We start from the raw sequence: 19,614 nt of genomic DNA on the forward strand, positions 1-19,614 counted from the left end.
GATATCGCGGAATAGAGGGCTGTGTAAGTGATACTTCGAAACTTACCAAATCACTTGTGTCACGTGAGCACACTTTGATCGCCACGCGAAGACTGCGGATCACGAATGTCTTCATTAAAGTCAAAGAGTCCTGTCGGAACTTTACGACATTACACGAAATTAATAACTTGTTTGTGTTCGTAAGAAGTTGCAGACCTTCGAGAAGCTACTGAATTTAATTTAAGGGAGGTAATAACTATTTATTATATTTACACAGCTGTGTAAACTTCGGAAACGTATCTGCTCCTTGTGCGAGATAGCGATCGAACGAATCCTCTTGCAAGGAACGTCATTGAAATATTGTTTCCGCTATATTATTCCGCATATAAATCCAGGTAATTCTCATTTCCAGTTTCGAACAAGAAAGAAAATATAGAGTGGGGTTACCTAAATATTTCCGTCCCATTGGTTCCACTAGGAGCTTACAATAAATTATCGCTTTAGAATCATGGCAATTGTCGGTTACAAGAGAAACCGTTGACGTCTGATACTCTCGGTGACAACGATTTATAGAGTCAGTAAATCCAGCGGGAGCATAAACGGAGGTTGATTAAATTTCACTTAAGGCTTGGGTTCAGCGATCAACAAAGGGTGTCGCGGTAGCAAACTCTTGACACTTGTGTGCTGCTCGAAACCTGTGATCCGCAAATACGATGCTATTGATATCACCAAAGTTTTTATAGAATTAACGTAGTTTTATATAGCTCACAATTCAAACGATCCATAACGCTAGGTTCACGGAGCACTAAAAGTGACTATTTCACATTATTTTATAAAAATAACAAGAATGTGCTGCCCAAATTTTTAGCCATTTTTGTTTTAATAACATGTACCCAAAGAAATAAATTTGTTGAATAATTCCTCATGGATGTATCTTTGGTATCTTAATAATTGTAAATTCAAAATATTAGAAACGATCGCTATTAGCCATCTCAGTTCCTTGAAATGTGTCTGGCAGATCTGAAACAGCTTCCCCTCGTTCTCGACATTAACCAGTTAACTGTGTTTGACGAGTATACTCGTCATGAAGAAATGGCAATATTTTGTGTCATGACGAGTATACTCGTCAAAACAGCTACAATTCAAACAGCGGTTAATTTGTGCGACGCAACTTAGGTACACAATTTTTCAAAGAGGTCGCAACAACTAACTGGTTAAAATATAGCGTTTAAATACTTTTTGGATCCAATGCATGATTCGGATCAACCGAGCAATCGTTCATCGGGCCAAAGGTCCGGTCCCATAGGAGCCGTTTTACTATATAACGTCTCCATCAACAACCAAACCTGACACTCGATCCAAAAACGGTTGTCCTATCAGCCTTCAACGCGATCATGGCACGGGAAGCAGCAAGACACCAGCGAACGCAGCTTTCGCGGAGAAACGTGCGACGTCCGGCTCGCAGAATCCAATTTCGCAACTCTTAATCCCGTTTCCTTGTCCCCGGCGCGGCGGGGCCGGGAACTAATTTCAATCGTCATTAAAAAACAAACAGCCGACGGCCGGGCGCGTCGGGGCTCATTTAAAATTAAAAACGAGTGGAATAATCATAACAGCTTAAAATCTTCGCACCCTCGCGAAACTTCTTCGCCCCGTGGGACTAGCCGACGGAACCTGGTCTTCGGACACTCTCGTCGTTCCCCTCGCTCGTCATCGTTGCAAATAGAGCAGGTCCCCTCGATTGAAAACGAACGAAAAAGAGAAAAGAAGCGTCGCGCTCACACCGTCATAAATTACTCGAGAAAGAGAGAGAGAGAGAGAGAGGGAGAGAGATGATAGGCGGCTACGGGGATGGTAATGTAAACGACAAGCAACCGAATAACCGGGTATTACCTTGTCGAGAGGCGATACACGGGAACGAGAAACGAAGTCCAGAAACCCTCTTCTGGGGGGCTGGAATGGTAAGCGGAGACCGGCGTCCCGGGTTTACAGGTGATGCCGATCGAAGGTGTGCAACCCGGCCATTTAATATGTCCAGGTTGTAAGCCGGGGCATCGGCCGTTGCCGTGCTTCGGTTTTAATCTTTGGGGGGTCGAAAGCAAGGCGCGGAGAGAGCCCGGACCCGAGTCGGCATGAATAAAACATGAGGCGCGAAGCGCCTTCCCTAATTGCGTGGACCGTTTAAATGCTTGGCTAAGAGAGAAGCTTCTCGTCGCCGTAACGTCACGACTATACCTATATACGTGTTGGTATATCTTTTAGAAGGTGCGAGGGCTGAATAGCGCGGAAACCGGGCGAACGGGGTGGGACCTTCAGCGTCTTCAAGGTTTAAGCGGCCGGGGACTCGGAGTTTGTTTTAGCGTCGTGCATTATTCTTCATTACCCGAATATTTCGAGGCGTGCCTTAACAACGTGTACCCCGGGGAATATTTGCGCTATCGTTAATTGTTGCCCCGGGCGGCGGTGGGGGTGGGGCGATGTCGCGACCCGAACCCGTTCGCGATTACGATACGGATAATTCAATTTTTCCAATTAGAGTACCGAGGACCGCAAGAAAGGGGCGGCTCTCCAATCTTCGCGTGATTTTCAAGATGGAATTATGTCACGGAAGGATCCCTCCCTCCCTCCCTCCCTTCCTCCGTGGACCCGGTGATTTTCGACGATGGTAATTTGCTTCCCCTAACCTCCCGCGCGGTCACGAAACTAAACCGCGAAAGGTTCATTAAGTTTTTCGCAGTTTCGAAATCTGATTACGCGACGCGTTTTCGGGGGATTTTACGATTCGCCAGCGGGGGGTGCTGATTTTAATAAGCTTTATCTGCCGGGAACCTCGAAGGAAAATAGGGGAGGGTCGACTGAGAGGATGGAGAATACTGGCTGAGATGTTCCGTGGTGCGAATGTGATAAGCAGAGAGCGGCTGAATCTATTATTTCAAACGAGGTGCCCGCGGTAGCGGTCAATGGAATTGCACGCATTCCGAGAATGTAGCCCTTTGAATATTTAACCCCTGGTACTGTTGCATCGAGTCAGACTCGCGATGAAGATTTCGAACAGGTTCTACTAAATATGTGTGTTATTAACTCTCGGACTCTTGCGAGTTCCAGGCCTATGCTGGAGCCGTTTCTGACCCACGCTGATATTCTTTCGATATAAGGCGATGGCTCGGGACTAGCTTTCGTCGTATTTCGGATGCAGATTTTCTTATTTCGAAATAAAGAGCTTACATAAAATTGTACATATTGAGGGTCGCTCGAGTTTATCCCCACCGCTACGAGTCAAGAATGACTCCGGCATAGCATACGAAATGTTAATTATCCATATATTCTATTTTAATTCTATTTTAAAATAATTCTAGTTTAAAAAATTCTATTTTAATTGAATGAAATTGAAATTTATTGAAATTCTATTTAATTGTTGTCGATGTGTAATCATTGGAGAACAAATAGATATACAATCAATCTAAACTTGTTTCTTCTGATAAAAAATGATAAATTACAAAGAACTTCTAATCACTGTGACCGTAAAATAACTTGTAGTGCAAGGGGTCAAATACGTTGCAGATGGGTAGATATACTAATTATATTTCATTGGCTCGATGTATTTTAATAGAAAAATACTGTGATAGTACATACGATTATTACATGTGTGCGAGTTTCCTGATTTACACATTTGTCTAATTTTCTAGCACCTAAGCTACATCGATTTCAAGTGCTACTTTTATGTGTAGAGTCAACTCTAGTTCGTAGGAGAAATTAGAAAGGAACTGTTCCATTCATACTTGTCAGCCAGTTAATAATAATGTGCTGATATTCGCATTTGTTTCACCACAGCTATCAACCCCAGTGATAACGTTGTTTAATATACATATATTCAAGTGCTTTAGAAAACCAGTAAGTAATTGCCAACACTTTGTTATGCAGAATAGTGCGCTTCCTGTTTGATATTCGAACGACAATTGATTAACTTCCTGTTCGTTGCGTTGGTCGGGCACCTCCGGACAATAGAGTCTTAGGTAAGACTATCCATGAATTCATCGAAATTGTTTAGTTAAATTTACAGTTTCTGTAGAAATATAGTATTGCAATCCGGAGAAGAGACACTGATAAACAAAAATTCTAAAATTCAGTGATAGAAAAGATGTGTGGACGCTACTGGAGTTTACATTTGTGATTAAATTGTTACAGTAGGAGCTCGATTATTCGAGCCGAACGGGGAAACACGAGTGTTCAATTTTTTTTATTTGTATAATAAATAATTTTGCACATGCATCTCTTTGGAGTGAGTTACTTTCAGTTTGGAAGAACTTGTTGGTATCACGGTGATATCTATATTTGCTTCTGAATAAATAGACATTTCTGTGAAAAGGGCGAGAAGGAATTTGTGCGCCTAACATTTTGAAGCCACGAGCGAATAACGCGGTCGGTCAGAAGATAGTCCCAGCCGCAAAGAATTGAGTCGGCGGTTATCACGATACCCTCGCCTCTGCGTCCGTCATTTTATCATCGGTAGACTCGATTTCGCAGGGACTTTGTTCGCCGGCAGGTTGAGCTGTCGCGTGAACGAGACCTAACGGCGATAGTTTTATCGGCTCGCCGCGATCATTGACACCCTTATCTGACGCGGTTTGGAGTCAGTCCAGTTTATCTAAACTCGTTTCACCTGGCCGCCTCGCCTCGCTTCTCACGTGTCGTGCCGCGCTATTTACTCGATGGGACCGTCGCGTCGGGGCAATTTGCAACGAGGTTCGAATTAACGCTCTCCTGCGTGGCTTGTCCTTCGAACGTCGCGCCGTCCCTCCCCCCCCCCGTTTCTTTTCTCGTTTCGCGAGATCCCCGGTCTCGCTAATAATTGTGCTTACCGGCCATCAATGCGAGAATGATAACGCGCGGCAGCGTTCTCCGGGGCAAACGGGCCGGGGCCGGGCCGGGCTCGTCGTTTTATAATAGTCGGGGCTGCTTTCGCAAGATTTACAGCTCGCGTGGTAGAAGTACCTCTTTATCCTTAACAACCGGCTCGGATGGACTGGTTCCCCGTTGTCGGAACAACGGGGCAAGGAGGCGAGCCGATACCATCTAACGACGACACGGTAAGCGTTCCACGCGCGCCACCGCAACCTGCAATTCCGAGACGGAATAATAGACAAATGGCCGTGTGCAGAGGGTTTATGGCGTTCGGCCGAGTATCACCCGGACAGCCTCCACCGTGAAACTCCCCAGGCTAACGTTAATTGATACTATTTCTTATTAAGAACTAATTGGCATCACCCGGAGAACCCTCACTCCTCGAGATACTAGGTGCGAGCAAAAGGTTCGCAGACGTCGCGTGCGACACGCGACAGATGAGACTTTAGGGCCCGGGATTCGCGGAGGGGATGAATGTGTGAACAATGAACCCACCAAACGCCGTCTGAATTGTTGTTTGATTAATCAAGTTATCGCGCTTGCAACGGAACGGTGTCGTTTGCGATTTTTGTGTAAGGAAATTTTGTTGTAGGTTTGCAGAAAGTGGCTGAGAAACATAATACAGACAACCGTTGAAAATGTTGCTATGAATGACTGTACAATGGTAGACAATAAATTGTTAATATTATAAACGGGTCTAGTTATTCAAAAATGTGAAGAACGAGCAGTGACTAAAAGAAACAAAGTTTGTCTAACCTTCTAAAAATCATAAGACTACATTTATTTAAATTTTACACAATTTTGCATCATATAATATGGTCAAACATATTTTATTCATGACTTTCCCACAAGAGTAACTTTATAATTTGAATAATTCTAAAATAAATTCTGGAAACTATCTCTTTTACAGGATCAACTTTTTTGAATTTACATTGCACACTTTGACTTCGTAAGAGCGTAGGATTTTTCCGTGCACCGTCAATGTCCTCTTTCCGGTGAAAGGGTTCCAGAAATTATTTTCGGTACTACAAACGAAAAAAGCTCAAAAATATCTTCACGAGCTGCAGGCGTAGGGTCGACACCGCACAATAATTTGCATCACCGTTAACGTCAATTTCTGCGTGCACCCTCTCGGCGGCGACATTGCCATTTCCACCCTTCACGGTCAATAGGAATGCCTCGCAGCTCGTGTTTCCGCCGATTTCATATTTTCCGGTTTAATGTTCTCCGCCGGCCGCCATTATCGTTTCACTTATTATTAGCGTCGCGAGTGATAACGTCCAGTCACCGATATTCCCCCCGTTGTAATTCCTGCTTCACACACGGTAGAATATTTCGGCTAAAAAGCTTGCTGAAACTATTTCACTGTTATTTTAAGGTTCAAGGTTACAACGGAGCAGATCGTTGCATTTGTTTTGGCGTCGGACACGGTACTACGAAGTCAAAAGTGTGTGGTGTCATTGGGAAATATAAAGGTGACCTTGAATTTTTATCGAAAGAGTCTACTTTAACTTTTCTACAGTGAATTCTCGATATATGTCAATCACACGGGTCTTGCCAGCGTCATGTATCGTCCAGGTTATACACCCGAGCTGTGTTATGTTTACACTCCTAGGCGTCCGAGGCGTCTCGAGCTTCGTGGCCCCACACGGGGTATACCCCACGGTAGTGGGGATAATTCCGCGTCATTTATCATCCAGGCCTTGGCGACATATATAGAGAATTCACTGTATATGGCACTTTATAGAGAGGATTGAATATTGATTAACCCTTTTCACTCGAAGCTACTTCAACTCCAAAACGAAACATTTCTTCCGACCTAGAATATTTCCCTTCTATATATATTTTTTCATGTTATACATACGAAAATGGTGCAATTTACTCGTACAATATTGAAATGTTTAGTAATTTACAAACAAATTTAATAATGTAAAAAATATTTTGAATAATGATACAGCAATTTTTAGTGGCGCCCTACAATCGCCAATCGAGTGCTAAGGGTTAACTTTTGTTTCATAATTTTTTTGTCAAATTATGGGCTTATTAAATGTACGTAGTCTACTCATAAAAGCATCATACGCCGCGACGGTACTTACCGAGTCTGAGGCTGAACTATGCCAGCGATAAATTCTACTGAAAAATCCGCGCATATGTATCATTCGTAAAACTCTGATTTTTTCCCACTATTACACCAGTGTGCGGCTGGTTCAGTCGCGGTTGCGTCCGTTTCGCTGCCTACACGCGTGCTGTTCGACGTCGTTTTTGGTTTCCGCGTTCGAGAGGGCGTCGCGAGAGCCGTGTGTGGTCCGTGTCGTCGAAAAAGGACGAGCGGGCGAGCGACGTCTTTCACGGGGACCGGGCCACTTTGTTTTCAGCTGTCGTGGAACCGTGTCCGGCCGTCCCGGCCGAATGACGGACGGGCCGCATTAAATCGGCCGCGGCGCGCAGATACCGTGGCGAACTTAAATTTTCCATCGCGTCCGACGCTTCGCGGACGATTCTCGGGTTCGCCGAAATTAGCGGGCACGTGACACCCGTTTCTGCTCACCATCTCGACCCTGCATTATCAAAACCCCGTTGGCCACGCGTAGACTAGGATAGACCTTAGCTATACCTAGTGAAAATTTGCTGTCAGATTTCATCCACTTTCTTTCTAAGAGCCGAGACTCCGTAGATTCGCGATAAGGAAGAGTGACCACATTACCGACAAAAATAGGCGAAAAATGGTTCAAAGGAAGACAGGTCATATCCATGTTAAGTTTGTAATAAATACTCTCAGAATGAAAAATGTGTGGATATTGTCCGTTTAAAGTGATGACGTTGAGGTATACAGAGTGTCTCAAAATGTACAGTGTAGACGCGCGGAAAAAATAAATGTCAGGCCCCTTTTGATTTGGGAGCTTTGGCCCCCGATGAAAGTTCTGACGTTCGACCGTGAATTTACTTATTTGTATGGAAAAATTAGTTCGGTTGTATATTTACCGTAGAATCCCCGTAGAAATGCTCCGTGCTCATTGGTTTTCAATGGGAATCGTTCGAAATGAAATATTAGATTTGCGCGGCAGTCGTGAGTGGACTGCGGATTTCATGCATTCATATCGCGCACCTGCAGTCGTTTACAAAAGTCTACGTACACCAGCAAAATTTCGAGCGTTTGAAGCACCCGGCCAAAGGTATCGGACACTTTATGGACGTTAATTAATTTACTGGTGAAAATTACGCGGATTCTGGGAAATCGCGGTGCGCTCGCGTTTGTGTTCATTAGAAATTGTGGATCATTCCGAAACACTGGCGTACGGTACTCTGCGTACAGGATAATTATTGTGGTTATACATATTTATTAAAAAGAGAAAAATTTGTTACCGAGAATTTCATGAATTTTGATAGAAATGTTAATGAAAATTCGTGGCATGCTGTTTTAAATATTTTTGAAGACTATCAGCTGTATATTGACTTTGTGACACATCGTGTATAATTTTATAAAGTACTGTAGACTAATTAGGTTTTTGTTACTTATGTGTCCACAACAGCTGCTAGAAATTTAGTAAAAGTCTTTATGTGACAAAACAATTACTACAATTATAAGCTTTTGTACAATTCGCGTTTTCGGTAATTACTTCCTAAGAACTTTAATTCACATAATGATCGGCAGTTTACTGATTATTTCAACGGCGGTTAATACGATTGACGATTAATATTGACAGTAATTTTGTTATCCCTTTTAATGACGTGTTACAAGGTACAATCGGGGGTCCTAAAAGGGTCCCTTTCACAGAGCGTAATCATTATGCACCCATTAATTAGAAAAAATATTGTCTCCTTTTTAATTAGATTTCCACTTTATTGTGGAGCTAGTATTATACCTAATAGAGTGATATAACGATGATAATGAACAAGTAGACTCACTGCGTTGTTACAGTATGGAAAATGCGAATCAAATTGTAATAGAATTAAAATGTTCATTAAATTAATCTAAATGTGTTTTTAATGATATCGTGAGGAATTTGGTTTCACTATTTACTATATATGTACAGTTCTGTTAATTTCATGTGCGTACTAGTACTAATTGGCAAAAGTAATTGCTTGTTTATAGAGTGTACAAAAATATTCGGAGAGGATCTAATCGTGTAGTTAGGTTAATGAAATCCAATGAGTTGATAAAATAAAATTCTAAGCATCCCGTAGACATTTTCCAATATTTTCAGTATTTTTTAAATCCACAAAATTAGAAAAAGAATACCAATCGTGCATTTATAGCACCCAATTCTCGTGAAACACCCCTTATAATCGAACGTGCAGAACATAATAAATTGGAGACTATAAAAACCTTTATGCGAGTATAAAAATTTGCATTGCTAACGAAAGCGACCGCTTACCTCTCGCATTTGCATAAAAATCTGATTGACTATCAATATGCTTATTACGTCTCCAGTCTCATATCGCTGGTGGTACTAATTATGGTAGAATCACCTAATTTGGACCAGCATTTAGATCGAGCCACCATATATTTCAAGGAAGCACAATAGTAGAGTTATTAACATTGGAACTGCCGAACAATAACAATAAAGAATTTCAGATACTTTATAAATCTGAAGTAGATTAAACTAAGAAATCCGAAAGTCTTTAATTTACAATTATTCAGAATGTTAAAATGTTTTTGTGGACATTTACAGGGATACACAGACGTGCAATGTCTCAATCAAAAATAGTGTTACTACCAGTACTAATTAACTGTAATTGATAAATTAGGTTGATCCAGGACCAACCCCATTTGGGCTAAGCTCCAAATTTGGCTGCTTCCGCTCGCATTTTCTGGTCTCGATCTCGAAAAATATCAAGAGAGCAATTACAGTATCTTCCAAGATACGCGTATTCGCGCGAAGAATCTCTATTGTCGTCCATAGAGAACCCAAGAATCAGTTCAGATAGAATATCGAGCCGAACCGCGTTGAGAACGACTTGATAACGAGTCCTAGTATCGCCGCGATAAGATTAAACCTAGAATATACCGGGCTGCCACAATAATCCTTTGTCTTCTCCCTTGCCCCCGTCTCCTCGGCCTGACCACCTGTAATCGTTAACTAAATAGCGTGCTTGAGGCGGACTTTCTGCTACTTTTTCGACAAATCTTCCCGGATCAGCCGACACGCATTTGCAATTTCGTGTGGAACGGCGTGACAATGACCCGATACCAAGAGGGTGTACTCCAGAGAAGATTGAGGGAACATCGTAGCCGCACCTCGGCCACTGCCATAAACGTTATCGCGATACGCGTTCGCTTGCAGACTGTCTCCTTAAAGGGTCCGTTCGCGTTCCCTCGCGAAATCAAGAAGACATTCCCGGCACTTAGCAAACGAACTTTTGCCGAGGCCGGGAAGACCGGAGAGCCAGTTCTTCGCCGTGTTTTATCTGGCTGTTCTCTCTCTCTCTCTCTCTCTCTCTCTCTCTCTCTCTCTCTCTCTCTCTCTTTTTCTCTGACTCTCTCGCCATTCGGCAGGACGATGTTCCTATTCGCCGGCTGGTATTGCTTCGAGGAATTTCAGGAGCCCGCTTATTGAACCCCGTGGAAATTTGTCCCGTCCCGTGCGATCTGATACCGCCGCGCAAATTGAATTCCGGTTTTCGATCCCGTATCAGCGGAACGTGTGTAACGAATAATCGAACACGGCCTTCTTAATCCCGAATTACTGCTTCGACCCGAATCTATGGCGCCCGTTACGCCCTCGACTCTTTCTCGCTTTCTTCCGTCGAGTCGACTTTGTTCGAACCCGGGATTTCGAGGCAAATCTCCTTTCTAAGGAAACTCGGTCCCTTTAGAAATATTGTGATATTCAGGAATTTATTAACCTTTAACGGATTTATGCTGCAATGAATGGACTATGCATTCAATTATTATAAGAAGTATTGATTTTTGATAATTGCAAATCTACATTGAGCAGTGTAGACGATATTTATGGTTAAAAAATGAATTTTCCGTACTGTGGCTCTAATAATTTGATCATCCACTGTATATAACTTTTTTAGTTATAGTCCCTACAGATAGCATGCATATAATTTTGGAATAACTTGTTTCCAACACTGCTCACAGTTGTCTGTATGTAAAAGCTTTGTAACTCAATCGTAAAAAACAGAAAGTAAATAAAAATGTAGTTTTTCTTTTAATAATGTTAACTGGATGACAATATTACAACTAGACTGCAGATTTTTTTTTAATTTTGTAAGTCAGTAGTCAGTGGATACTAGACGGGAATGTATTGTCAATGGTATGAACGAGTCGAAAGTAGTGTAACAACATTCTTAAATTCATTTAACATATTTTTGGGCTAAACTTCACATTGGCAACCCAGAAATTTTTAACTTTTTACTATATAATCCTGTACATCTTGACGAGGAAATGCCAAAAATCGAAATTTAAAGCCGAGGAATTCACTGATTTAAAATTGATGCGTATCCTCATAATATTTTTTTATATAGTATAGTTTTTTTTGTATAGTAGGATAATATAGTAGAAAGTTAACCCTTTGCACTCGAGTGGTGACTCTGAAGCACCACTAGAAATGATTGTGGCATTATTTCAAAGAAATTACAAAAAATATTACAAAATATGTGTTACATTACAAAATTTCTATTTAATAGATCACTAAACATTTAAATATCATATGTGGAAATCGGATCAGTTTCGTATGAATAAAATGAAAATATTCCAAGACGGAAGAAAAATTTAGATTTAGAATGAAAACAGCGCCGAGTGCAAAGGGTTAAAAATTTCTGGTTGCCAAGATGAAGCTTAACCTGGTTTTGTTTTCCACTCATCCGCTTCCATAAACTTGGACGCTTCTAATATCTGCGCGGTTTTATGTCTGGCCTATTCATTTGCATAAAATAGAAACGCATAAAATTCGCAGTCTAAGCATTAAGGTGATAGGACAACATAATAAATCCCGTTGATATTCATGTAAAATCCGCGAGTACGTGTCTAGCTACTCACGGTGTGTCCATTAGAAGCGCCAGAAAAATTGCAAATGTACGAGCATCCATAGTTTAATTCTACCATTAGCAGCACGATCTGGGCAAAGCCGATTATCGCAAAGATCGGTTTCCCGTTACACCGTAGCCGAAGTATGAGATTGAATTTGAATTTCGAAATCCTTCTTGAATTCATCGCGTAATATACGCGTTTCAGAATGTTAATGGACTTCATTGACCCTCCGCCGACCTGGCCGTGGAAAGATTGAAAATAGTATTCGCTTTAGTACCCTGTAAAGCCTCGCCTGTAATCGAGTGCGAGTATAAAGCGGCGCGGCCCTCCTAGGCGCAGTCTTATCTGCGCTTTCTAAATTACAGTGTATCAAGTAATGGCTTTTAAGGCGGTCGCATGCATAAAAAAAGCCCGCGAGACTGGACGTTGCCGCGCGTTCTTCGCCTCGCCTCGCCTCGCCGTATTTCTATCGCTGCGGCAAAGTCACTGCCTATCTTGACAGCTTTGATTTTTCCATGCGCGTACATCTTAAGAGCGAAGGGAGACGCCGAAGATCCGCCGAGATTCGTACCCGTCGTATCCAGGAAAACTGTTATTAACCAAAAGATATACAACTGGGAAACCACATTTGTTTAAGCCCACAGATTGCGCACAACGTAGCCGGACGTTAACCCGTGCCCTGATAGCGACTACAATCTTGGGCGTAAAAGTTCTCAGCGGAGACGTGTTCGTAAATACTTCTTTTAAAAGTTATTGCCGAAAGACTTTACTGCCCCGTGCATTTTTATGCGAGTTTATTCTTGTTGGCCACGACTTTCGAGGATAATAAAGCAGTTCCTTCGGGGAGCATTGTTATGGACAAAATTGGATGCAGCTTTTCGGAAGATAAGAGACTTTCGAACGTATCTTCTGCAATGAGAAGGATCGATAACCGCGAACTTTGTTTCATTCGTATTGTTTGATACGGTATTACTTGATTGCGGATTTCATACGTTTATGACAATATTGGGTAGCTGCAATTTTACACCGTGTAAATGTGAACGGATTGAATAGCAACATATATTATTTTCGACCTAGTAAAATTATTATGGGAAGGAAAACGTTCTTGCATGGTTCCTATATCTTGTAACCAGACTCCGGAATTGAGACAAAAGTGACAAAACGTTGAAAATATTAAAAGACTTTAAGAGTGTTAATATATTATTTTCACTATATTAGAATTATTTGTGAAAGATATAAATTGTCATTTAGCTTCTGTGACTTGTAACTGATGTACAAAATCATTATTTTGTATAAAGATTCGGAGTCTACCTACAACAAATGCAGAAAATTTTTATTTTGCAAAAAGTCCGCGGACTTGTCATTACAATCTTGGTCTTCTTCAGTGAAGGGGTGAATTAAGGTCACCAGAAAATATGACTCCACATTGTATTTCCTTAATTTATTTTCCTGATAGAAAAGCTATAATTTTCGTAAAAGCCACAGTTAAGAAAACCTGCTCCATAAATTTTTATGAAATAGTGTAAAATAAGTTGCAAAATGAATGCCTCAAAATAGATATTACAAAAATAATTTCAGAATCATCACATTATTAGTATTAATAATTTTTCCAGAAAATATCTCCGTCCATTTAACAAAATTACGATCCCCATTCATTCTAAATAACTTCATCAGGCTCTCAATTTCCCCAATGTCGCGATGGAGTGGAAGCGATGAGTGAATGGACCAGGGTAGGAAAAAAAAATAAAACGATCGCTAAATCGTGTCTGGTGCTCGGTAGAGTCCCGAACACTGGGACTATAGAAAAATTGTTACAGAAATGTACATTTATCGAGCCTCTTGCGTTTACTTTGTTCGTGTTTCTTCGTGGCAACGGTTAACCCCTACGAACGATCCGAGGTGAACGAACGAATAGGAGCGTCGCGAAGTGTCGTGCTTTCAGTGGCCAATTGCAATTGAATTTCTCCGGGTGAATCGTTGTCTATATTCGTCCGAGGGACGAAATTCGTCGGTGGCGAGTTGCCTTTTGACTCCGCCGCAGTTTCTTTGAACGGTGCATCGTCCTTCCCGCCATCTTAATTGCGTCCATTCCGGTAACGCTGTTCAACGGAAGCAAGAACAAGTGCGGAGAGAGAGACGCGCGCGAAAGAACCGGCAGCTGGGCGATATTCTTGAAGGAAGTAAAAGCCGGGCTGAGTGCTCGGTTTTTCGAGACGGGGCACGCTCGAAGATTGTTTTGTATAGACAAGGAATCGTTTCGTGATCTTTCCGGAAGCAATTTCCCAGCTTGCCCCGCGCAGAGCCCGCTTTTCACCCTTACGAAACTTTGTATTTTATTTCCCCGTCTTTGTTCTTGCGAATTTTTTCCACCGTGTGAAAAGCGTCTTCGGTGATTCGCCCATCGATCACCTCCCCCGCCGAAGCAGGAAGCTCGCATTAAATTACCCTGGCAACGTTACCATTCCATCATCGATCCTTAATAAATGAAAATCGAAACGCCGGTTAATTAAATCACATCGCGGACGTGTTTAATATGCGAATGAATCTCGGCCAGGTAACGAAATGTCGTTGGAATTTTGGGAAATACCCTTTCCGGTTAATTTTTTGTTTAGTATTAGCATAAAGCGTAAAGGACAAATCTAAGGCTAGTTAAAGAAAAACACTGTTGACCTTCCATATACTTTCATAAATTTTTTGAAACACGAATATAAATCTAAGTTAAATAAAAATACTATTTTCTGTATACTCGACAAGAAATTTTTTGTAGTTACAAAAATGAAGCGAGTTGAAGATGAATGTTATTAATTTTCAATCATTTTCAATTAGCATTTTCTTGGCTAAATGAATTTTCAGGTCACTGTATTAAATATTGTTCAAGTGTCAGATATTCAGAATTACTTCTTTTGCAAACCAGTTGTTGGTGAAAATTTAAATATTGCGTTCAGCCAACGGGAATTCGTCTAGTTCCTAAAGATTCCTGCACAGAATTGCATCCCGCTGTCTGTGTTCATGTAAAGTGTGCAATTATGAACGGGGACAGACGAAAAAGCAGAGCGGAGTAATTAACCCTCTCGCAGTGTAGCCAAAGCGAGACTCGGACAAGTCATCAAACAGAACTACGTGTGCCTGACAAAGCTTCTGCCATGACATCACACGTACAACTGTTTAATTTAACAAAGATTCGGGCAAGGCAGTGCATTGAAACTGTATCTCTTGGACGCAACAGGATAATAAATTTCAGCGTTGATTCTGATTTATTTAAATTGAACTCCCTTCGTTCGCCGTCATTTAATTAACTTGTTGATGGGGTGGATGTTGTAAGGGGTTCTTATCGCGGTACAAATTAACTGTCGGAATCACGAACGCATTCCTGGTGCTGTATAATTGATTGACTGCGGATTTTTATGCGCCTATGGTATTTTATTATTACGGATTATACAGAGTGTCCCAAAATATTCTACATTGCAAAAATGCCCGCCTCGACATTGTTAAGGAGTTATTAACGAAAAACATGGACCAATCAGATATTTAAGGTAAGTGTCACGGTGGTCATCCGTGACCGGCGCTATTGCTTTACTTAAGAACAATTGTCATAAATTATGGTGTAAAGTGCAAACTTCTTCATAGTGATTATTCGACTGCGGCTGTTTATGGAATTTTCAGTTTTTGTAGACACACGTTAGGAAAGTGGGACCAAAGTCTTATTTTCCGTGGTAGTGGACTTTGTAGATCTAAAATAAATAAAAATCGTACAAAATTCTGTCGAATTTTATATTCTAGCATTTTTCGAATATTTTTAGAAGCCGAAAAAGCATAAAGATCTGCAGTATAATAATTATTGACCCTTTCCACTCGAAGCTATTTTAACTCCAAAACGAAGCATTTCTTCCGACCTAGAATATTTCTCCCTTCTATATACATTTCTTCATGTTATACAAACGAAAATGGTGTAATTTACTCGTACAGTACTGAATTGTTTAGTAATTTATTAAATACAGACAAATCTACTAATGTACAAATATTTTGAATAATGATACAGCAACTTTTAGTGGCGCCTTACAATCACCATTCACGTGCTAAAGGTTAATAAACCTTATGTTAAGCTTTAACTCTGCAGTTTTGATTGCGGTATATTTTGGGGGTGATCGTGCCGCAATCAACGTGTCGAGCTTGAAGATCTCGAGGACCAGTCGCTTGATCCGCTTGCAAGGTCCGAGTTTATCGCCAAAGTGGTCCATAGTTCACACTACGAGTGAAGACCAATATGGTGGCTGTCGGGGAATCTAAGGCGACCCGTACGTAAGCATCCCGTGCATTCTTTTCTCGCGTGGCAAAACTCGCCGGCGCATCAGCCATTCTAAGCACCTTCGCCCGGGGTCGCGGTGTATTAAATTAGACGGTGACGTGAACGAGAGAGCGAAGGAGACTCTCGAATTTGATGCGGGGGCGCCCCGGAGCTCATCAAGAGTCAGAGGCCCATTCAGCCGGTCATTGTCTGCGGTAATGGAATGTATTAATATCGGAGAGCCCGCGGGGCCGCCGACCGGCTCTCTCTCTCTCTCTCTCCGTCTCTCTATCTCGCTTTGTGTTCCTCGTTGCTCGGCCGGCTTGGCTCTCGCTCCGAGTTACAACCGCGGCCTGTACAGCGGATATGTCCCGTGGGATGGAATATTCGTATAAACCGCTGTTGCACTGCAACCGCCGGTGAATACTGGACCCTACGCATTAATATCTAAACGCCGGGGATGGGAGAGCGCGCCTAGAGAGAGCGAGAAAGAGAGACCGAACAGGGGGATGAACCGCGAGCGAGACGGAACAGCAGGACCGGCAGCGACAGGGTGCAGAGGAACGCGACGGTAAAGGGGTAGAGAGGAGAGCTGGCGCACGCGCTACCATCGCATCTTGTATTCATGCGTTGCACTGTCGGCTACAAGAGGCGTTACATGGCCAACCCTTTGCCACTAGCCAGGTGTAATATTCTTTTTACGCCGGCGGAGCACGTCAAACATCCTTCCGTGATAATTGTATTAGAGGGCCGCGGGCTGGCGTGCTTCTAATGTTCACGGCGAACGGAACCCTCCGAGCACGGTTCACGGAAATGTGGCTTTTTCTCGGTGACGAATGGCCTGTTTCTTTCCACCCGCACCGGTTGTAATTATCACGGGCAAGGATTTTGCGGAATAAATTGTTCCCTTACGCCGAGGCATTGTCGTGTTTCGCCACCCTTGTCCACGGCCGTATCGAAATTTCAAACGCGTCTCTAAATGTATATACGCGTAATAGGTGTAATCTAATTTTTGCCAGACTGGTAAGCTATTCACACTGTATCCACGGAAATTTGCATCAGACAACGATCTTTCTCTTCTGTAATTCTCGTACAAAACTATTCACAAACACTGTATATATGTCTATTTTACGTGACAACAAATTGATTAAAAAATTGTACACGCACTGCTACGAGGAAAATATTGGGTATTTGTAAACTTTTTAGTTTCGACATTTAACCCGTCGGGGACGAGTTCCCCTGTTCAAATTTATTAGAAATTTCTTCATTCAGGTCTATTTTAGAGCAATATGATTTTGCAGATGTTACAATAATAATTTAGAGTTTCTGGTATTACCATTCGAATTCATGGGATCATGGAACGGTGTCCGTGCACGGTACAAGTGACACTTCACACCTGAAATTTTCACATATATCGAGGCATTACTGTACTCGCGAACCTGTAAGAGTGTAAGATCAGTTCGTCGGTGGAAGTGTCAGTACGCTGTCTTTGTCTTGGCTCGGTAGTTACAAGGAGAGGCTCAGCGTGAGCTAATGAGGTGCTCGGGTTCTCTCGTCGCTGGCCCCGCACCATGAACTATTAGCGAGACGTCACCGTATTCTTGTTCGGTTAACGAGTACGATGGTCTATTTGCGTCGGGCGACTGGACGTGTCCCTCGTCGAATAACGATAAACACGGGACACGCTTTCACGCGTTCGATCAACGGGTTGGATCGAACTATTAACGGGAAATTAATTGCGAGGAAGTCGCGTAGATAAACACCGCTTCTTCGGGACGCGGCTTCTCCACGTGAACATTAATTACCGTCGCCGGCGGAACGGACGCGTCTCGTGCCCGCGACTCTGCCGGAAAAACGCGAGACACGAAGCGGCGGTGATTTAATTGCACGTTGTTTCCCGGCGGAATTTATTCTTCCTGGAATTATGCATCAGCCGTCCGACCGATTAGAATTCATCAACTTTCTCGCGTGCTGCCGCCGCGCCGCGAGATCGAACCGTTTCCTTATTATTTCTTCCTGTCGTTTTAGTTTTCTTTTTCTCCCCTCCGCCCCCTTTTTGCGCGGCGCGACAGCGAGAAACGCGGAATAATTGCCGCACGCTTTCGCATATAAATGCGGAAAGAGTCGCGACGCGACGGTCAGATTAGAAATAATTACCCCTGCGCGCCGTGCTCTCTTTGTTTACGGACGATAACGTCTTTCGCCATGCGCGCACGCAAACCCGATAAACCGGATTTTAGGCATTAACGAGTCACTGGAGCGTCGCGAGGCCAGCCGCGTTTTTAATATTCATGGCGGACGCGTCACAATTAATGAATACTGAAGTATTAATTTTCACTGCCCCCTCCCCCCCCCCCATCCCGAGTTTAAAACGATTAAATAGTCCACTTCTTTCGTCTCGATATCCCTGATTTACTTTCCGTCTTGGACACGCTCCTCGAGCTGTGCGAGGTTTCACGCGATCTCCCTCAGACACATACGTGGGCTGCGTAAACGATTTGCTAAATTACCGTTTAAACGACTTTGTGCGAGTAATTATAGCGTTACCAAGTTCCGCGTTGACTCGTGCACGAAAGTGTGTTCAAGTTATTGCCGTTTCTGGTATCGATAAGGATTTTGTCGGCGGTAGAACTTCTTGAATTTTTGATGCTAGTGTAGTTGGTGATATGATGTTGGGAGAACTCGCAGGAGTAATAACAATAACAGTAATATATCTGTTCGGTACACTAAGTTTATATGAGAAGGAAGTGATGAAAAAAAAACGCTTGTTTGCAAAGTTATCAAAATGAAAACGAGGATAGAAATACGATAAAATAAAATGCACAAAAGTCAAATAAAGCTGTGCTAACTCTTATCATAATCAATTCAATACGCTAGATATATTTATAACTAAACCGCGGATTTTTATTCAAAATGAAAATTGTTTGCAATAATTGCAGGATACTGGAGCTACATTTATTTCTAGTTTTAAGAATTTCTTTAGAATATAAAAGTAAAAGTCAACCCAATTCTCTCCAGGCCGTTTCTTTTGGAGCTAGTTATAATTACGATGACCATATTTTCTTGAAAAAAAAAAAAAAAAATACATAAAAGGCAAATCAGGAATTGTTTCACATTTAAAAATAATTTAATTTCGATACTTTTCACAAGAATGGACTCCTCCTTTTAATTTTGAAATATTCCATGGAGTCAGTAGAGCGTAATAATGTCGGATCCAAGGGATTCGATAAAGAATGCATGGTCGGCGTAGTTATAGCACCAGATCCATCCGAGGTTCAGCGAAAGACAAATCAGGAATTGTTTCATATTAAAAAAAATTTAATTTCGGTACTTTTCACAAGAATGGACTCTTGTTAATTTTCAAATATTCCATAGAGTCAGTAGGGCGTAATGATGTCGGATCGGAGGGATTCGATAAAGGGCGTATGGTCGGCGCAGTTATAGCACCAGATCCATCCGAGGTTCAGCA

General features: G+C 42.2%; 1 protein-coding gene across 2 annotated transcripts in view; it reads right to left on the reverse strand.

Moving 5' to 3' along the window:
* Window positions 1-19,614, reverse strand: part of LOC143357393 (discoidin domain-containing receptor 2) — a 246,603-nt gene that overhangs the window by 96,095 nt on the left and 130,894 nt on the right. The gene's annotated exons all lie outside the window — the stretch shown is intronic.

The sequence above is a fragment of the Halictus rubicundus genome, chromosome 9 (assembly GCF_050948215.1).
Source record: "Halictus rubicundus isolate RS-2024b chromosome 9, iyHalRubi1_principal, whole genome shotgun sequence".
Taxonomy (NCBI): Eukaryota; Metazoa; Arthropoda; class Insecta; order Hymenoptera; family Halictidae; genus Halictus; species Halictus rubicundus.